Source organism: Salvelinus fontinalis, unplaced genomic scaffold (genome assembly GCF_029448725.1).
Source record: "Salvelinus fontinalis isolate EN_2023a unplaced genomic scaffold, ASM2944872v1 scaffold_0586, whole genome shotgun sequence".
Taxonomy (NCBI): domain Eukaryota; kingdom Metazoa; phylum Chordata; class Actinopteri; order Salmoniformes; family Salmonidae; genus Salvelinus; species Salvelinus fontinalis.
The window spans coordinates 96,003-102,877 of NW_026600795.1; positions in this window are offsets into that span (position 1 = coordinate 96,003).

Genomic DNA, 6,875 nt, shown 5'->3' on the forward strand with positions numbered 1-6,875 from the left:
CAACATTATGATGTCTTTAACACCTATATCGAATAAAATCAGAGCCGGATATATCTAAGGCCTATAACGGGAGCTTCCCAGAACGCCATCCTGAGGTCTGTCTTGCGTCATGGCGAATGATGAAAAGAGTGCACCCCACGTTCCCAGACCCTTTATATGGCCTCAGATCTGCCTAGCAACTCCATTTCAATTCTCACTATTTGCTGGGGAAGGCGTATGCAGTGCATCTCGACCAATAGAAGACATAATGTAAATAAAGGTTAAATAAATAATAAACTGACCCCAGAACAGCCTGCCTGATTTCAGATTTCCCACTTTGCTCCAACTTGAGTTCTGTTTTACTCACAGATATAATTCAAACGGTTTTAGAAACTAGAGAGTGTTTTCTATCCAATAGTAATAATAATATGCATATTGTACGAGCAAGAATTGAGTACGAGGCAGTTTAATTTGGGAACTAAATTTTTACAAAGTGAAAACAGCACCCCCTATTGAGAAAAGGTTTTAAGAGTGTCTGGCCCAGTGCTCCAGTTGTCTTGATAGATGTGGAGAGGCAACACCTTTAGTTGCTCCACCTTTTTGATTTGCTTCCTGTCTTTAAGTTTGGTGTGGGTTTTTCTTTTGTTTGCCTCTTCTTGGGCAGATTTAGTGGGTCTCATGGTGGGTGTCTTTTATGTCCCAGTTGTTGTTACTAGTCAACTTTTAGTGGACACTGTGAGCAAAACTGCAACATTATGGTATAATACTTTTATTGGATCAAATGGTTGTTTTATGCAACAGAATAGAGGGTTCTTAGAACTATTGTGTCTGTGTGTTCTACTTAGGATGGGCCTCTGGGAGATAACACTGACAGGAGATTTCCAATGTTTTTTGGGTGATAAAACCTAAAGAGACCACATTCCAGAGCATGAGTTAATGTTTCAGTTCTATATGGTACCAGGGAGAGATGACCTCAGGGCCAGACCCTGGTCTCTACACAAATAGTACTGTTTTTACAGCAGATACTGTCTGCTGAGAATTATAAGTATCTTTCATACAAATCTTAACCTTGTGACCCGTTCTATACGTTTATTGTTGGTCATGTAGGTTGAAAGGGGTGTATCTTGGCTATAAAAGACCTTTGTACTTTTGTCTCGTGGCTCTCAACAAATCTTATGGGGGTGATTTGTCGACCAGCCATCATTATCGTAGAGCACTCAATTGATTCACTTTATATGTGTGTGTTGTATTGACCTGCTCCCTTATTAATAAGTGAATAAAGATTTAGTTTAAGAATATCTCTGACTTGTGTGATAAGTTTATCTCCTCATTTGATATGAAAGAAATTAACCACATTTGGGGATGTTAATCTTGACTTGGTGACGCTCCTGATGACCTGGTAAATGGTGCACCAGGGATCCCTTTAACATGGGATCTCAGGGAGACAACACTTTGGGAATGGAGCATATGGTCCCACCTTTGATCTGAGAGGCAGCTCAGGGAGACCACACTTTGGGAATGGAGCAGATGGACTCACCTTTGATCTGAGAGGCAGCTCAGGGAGACCACACTTTGGGAATGGAGCAGATGGACTCACCTTTGATCTGAGAGGCAGCTCAGGGAGACCACACTTTGGGAATGGAGCAGATGGACTCACCTTTGATCTGAGAGTCAGCTCAGGGAGACCACACTTTGGGAATGGAGCATATGGTCCCACCTTTGATCTGAGAGGCAGCTCAGGGAGACCACACTTTGGGAATGGAGCAGATGGACCCACCTTTGATCTGAGAGGCAGCTCAGGGAGACCACACTTCGGGAACGGAGCAGATGGACCCACCTTTGATCTGAGAGGCAGCTCAGGGAGACCACACTTTGGTAATGGAGCAGATGGACCCACCTTTGATCTGAGAGGCAGCGAGCCGAGTGGATACCACATCTCAAACCTAGTTTAAAAAAAAAGAGGTGAGCGAAACACGCAAAATTTAGTTTTTTAGAAAAGCCTCGTAGTGTGTATTCCTGTGTGAGGGGGGTACCTTGGAGGTGTAAACAGGGCCCAGTCAGGAGGCTCTGAGTGTGTATTCCTGTGTGGAGGTGTAAACAGGGCCCAGTCAGCTATCTGTGAACTGGATGAAAACTAGAATCTCTGTTTACTAGTTAAGACCATTTATGATATAATATAAGATAGTAAGGTGCACCTGTAATTGTTTTAAACCTGTAATTGTTTTAAACCTGGACCCCATTTTAGAAGTATTGAAAGATGTAAATGTATCAGTTGCATTATCCTAGGAAATAACCATGAAATAGAAATGTGAAAATATTCCTGCAGATTAAAATATTGTTCAAAAACAACTAATTGATTATGTATGTTTGGGAATAGCATTGTGTGACTGCGATATGAGAGTTGTGTGACTGCGTTATGAGAGTTGTGTGACTGATATGAGAGTTGTGTGACTGCGTTATGAGAGTTGTGTGACTGATATGAGAGTTGTGTGACTGCGTTATGAGAGTTGTGTGACTGATATGAGAGTTGTGTGACTGTGATATGAGAGTTGTGTGACTGTGATATGAGAGTTGTGTGACTGTGATATGGGAGTTGTGTGACTGTGATATGGGAGTTGTGTGACTGCGATATGAGAGTTGTGTGACTGCGTTATGAGAGTTGTGTGACTGTGATATGTGAGTTGTGTGACTGTGATATGAGAGTTGTGTGACTGTGATATGGGAGTTGTGTGACTGCGATATGAGAGTTGTGTGACTGCGTTATGAGAGTTGTGTGACTGCGATATGAGAGTTGTGTGACTGTGATATGTGAGTTGTGTGACTGCGTTATGAGAGTTGTGTGACTGAGTCTTGTTCAGAAGTTTGGATAGTAACATAGAGATCTATAGTTCCTCACAGAGATCTATAGTTCCTCACAGAGATCTATAGTTCCTCACAGAGGTCTATAGTTCCTCACAGAGGTCTATAGTTCCTCACAGAGGTCTATAGTTCCTCACAGAGATCTATAGTTCCTCACAGAGGTCTATAGTTCCTCACAGAGATCTATAGTTCCTCACAGAGATCTATTTTTCCTCACAGAGATCTATATAGTTCCTCACAGAGATCTATAGTTCCTCACAGAGATCTATAGTTCGTCATATAGAAATATTCTGAATCAGATGATTGACATGTGGATAATAAGCTTTGAAAGAACGTTCTGTTACTTCACTGCCATCATAGAAGATCACGGGGTGGTATTGAGAGGGGATGATAGTTTAGAAAGCAGCGGAAGGTCTATAGTTCCTGGGAGGCTTGATTTTGCCGTGGTCTCTGGGAGGTTAGAGAACCGTTGAATTCCAGTCATTGTCCGGGAATCAAACATATATTTTTTGGGTTCCGCTGTGAGTATGTTTGGAGAGCTGCTTCGTAGCTATGGAGAGTCCTTGAAAAAGCAAATGGAATGGTTGTCATGAGTACCTGAGAATTTCTTACGTTTTATATGGATTCTGTGAATATATGTAACGGTCGTCATAGTCGTTCTCCTCATGGATCGGAACAACACGCAGAGTGGGTAGTGCTCATGATAATTTATTAAATCGAAACTGAACACTAACATGAAACAAAATAACAAAATGAATACAACCGACAACAGTCCCGTGTGGCACGAATACAAACACGGAAACAAACACCCACAAAACACACGTGAAACCCAGGCTGCCTAAGTATGATTCTCAATCAGGGACAACGATTGACAGCTGCCTCTGATTGAGAATCATACCCGGCCGAACACAAACATCCCAACATAGAAAATCACACATAGACAAACCCACCCAACTCACGCCCTGACCAACTAAATAAATACAAGACAAAAGAAAACAGGTCAGGAACGTGACAATATATGAAAATAAGATGAATTGTATGTGTGTATAATCGATTACTAGAGATTTGATAAAGTAATACTGGGAATATAATTAGATAAAATTTAAACAACCCATATGTAGACGAATGTAGGTTTTGAGTTGGTATCTTTAATGGATCATTTGATAAAGATGAGGTTTAAGCATTATTAAACTGTCTACAAAGTCTGGGCAGTTGTCTCAAACTGATGGGAGTGTGTCCACTTTAAAGATGAAACTATAAAACGCTTATTGGATTTTCTCCGTCCGGGTACTACATTTGAAATAAACTGCACTTAAGTCCTGAAAATTTAGGGGGGGGGGGGGGTTCTTCCCAATATGAGAGGAGTTGCTATATTTATTGAATAAACCTTTTTCCATAAAGTTAGAGTGAACCCCACCTTCTAAGAAGTTCTTTGAAGAACCTCGTGGGGCTGTTTTTCATTGACCAAGAACCCTACGGTTCTTAGGGGATCTGAGAACAACTCCAGTTGAACCCTTCATTTTTAGAGTTGTAGTCGGCTCTATTTACTCTCAGATTCAACACATGCTGATTAGCATCAACGATCAAGTCAGCTGCTGCTGCTCCAATACAGTATGAGGTGAGACGGTGAACTGATGTTGAACCGGGCAGTCAGCTGCTGCTGCTCCAATACAGTATGAGGTGAGACGGTGAACTGATGTTGAACTGGGCAGTCAGTCATTCATTCTGTACTATGAGTCTATCAAATCAAATTGTATTAGTCACATGCGCCGAATACAACAGGTGTAGTGAAATGCTTACAGTGAATCCTTAGAGTGAAATGCTGACTTACAAGCCCCTAACCAACAATGCAGTTTTAAAAAGTACAAATAAGAATAAGAAATAAAAGGAACAAGTAATTAAAGAGCAGAAGTTAAATATCAATAGCTAGACTATATACAGGGGGTACCGGTACAGAGTCAATGTGAAGACTATATACAGGGGGTACCGGTACAGAGTCAATGTGGAGACTATATACAGGGGGTACCGGTACAGATTCAAAGTGGAGGCTATATACAGGGGGTACTGGTACAGAGTCAATGTGGAGACTATATACAGGGGGTACCGGTACAGAGTCAATGTGAAGACTATATACAGGGGGTACCGTTACAGAGTCAATGTGGAGACTATATACAGGGGGTACCGTTACAGAGTCAATGTGGAGACTATATACAGGGGGTACCGGTACAGAGTCAATGTGAAGACTATATACAGGGGGTACCGGTACAGAGTCAATGTGGAGACTATATACAGGGGGTACTGGTACAGAGTCAATGTGGAGACTATATACAGGGGGTACCGTTACAGAGTCAATGTGGAGACTATATACAGGGGGTACCGTTACAGAGTCAATGTAGAGGTCCTGGATGGCAGGAAGCTTGGCCTCAGTGATGTACTGGGCTGTACGCACTACCCTCTGTAGTGCCTTGTGGTTGGAGGCCAAGCTGTTGGTATACCAGAAAGTGATGCAACCAGTCAGGATGCTCTCGATGGTGCAGCTGTAGAACCTTTTGAGGATCTGAGGACCCATGCTAAATCTTTTCAGTCTCCTGAGGGGGAATAGGTTTTGTCGTGCCGTCTTCACGATTGTCTTGGTGTGCTTGGACCGTGATTAGTTTGTTAGTGATGTGGACACCAGGGAACTTGAAGCTCTCAACCTGCTTCACTACAGCCCCGTCGATGAGAATGGGGGCGTGCTCGGTCCTCTTTTTCCTGTAGTCTACAATCACCTACTTTGTCTTGGTCACGTTGAGGGAGAGGTTGTTGTCCTGTTACCACACAGCCAAGTCTCTGACCTCCTCCCTATAGGCTGTCTCCTCGTTGTTGGTGATCACTGTTGTGGCATTGGCAAACTTAATGATGGTGTTGGAGTCGTGCCTGGCCATGCAGTCATGAGTGAACAAGGAGTACAGGAGGGGGCTGAGCACGCACCCCTGAGGGGCCACTGTGTTGAGGATCAGCATGGCGGATGTGTTGTTACCTACCCTTAAAAATCATGAGCTGGCGCACACCTAGAAAAATTGTTTGTGTGGAGGTGCTGACTAACGGCGAATAAACTATAAACTATCAAAATAAAGAAAGTCTCACACTCCACGTATAAACTCCCAGCAATTTAATGGGTATTTACCAACATTTCGGCATCACTGTGCCTTCCTCAGGGTGATGTCATGAATACTTGAACCAGGTTATGTAGACAAACAGTGCAATTAGTGTAACCAATGATAATAGTGAGGGGTGTGTCATAATGATTAAGGTAATTAAAATTAATTAGTGAAACTGTTAAAAAAATACTATAAAATAGTATATGGCATATTAAATATATTACTCTATTGTTATCATATAGAAACATCATGGAATATTGTACATCATATGAAACATTGTTTCATTCAATTTCACATAAGGATATTTCATATTTAAAAGTACAGAAGTCAGAACCCATCACCTGCTATGTAAAAGAGACAGAAGAATGCACAATGGTCAATGCTACCCGGGATCCTTGGGACAACGCTACCTAAACCCTTAATAAACCATTTTAAATGTCAACTTCTGTTTGTAGCGTGGTTCGTTCTGCGTTGTGTACGGTCTACCCGCAACCCCTACCGTAACCATTTTAAATGTCAAAGGCCCATCCTGGTAGATCTGAACCTAATGCAGCTTGGAGTGATCAGATGACAGAAGTCACATGTAGGTGCCAGGTGTAACTGAGGCCATAGATGCTCCATATCCATTACTTTGAGTGTTTTATATAATATGACAAATGTGTTTCTTTCTGTGTGGCAGGGGCAGTCAAGAAATGGAACGGCAAGGCCACAGAACATGACATAAGCAGAGCTGTGGGAGACCACCTCAAGCCCCTGGTAGAGCCGGGAGTGGTGTTTACCACTCCACCATGCCTTCAGTAGGCTGGAAAAGTGGGATTGATCTGTTTGATCCATGTATTAGTTTCAGTTTTCAGAAGTTGAATCCTTTAACATATTGTTGATTTCAACAAATGGACT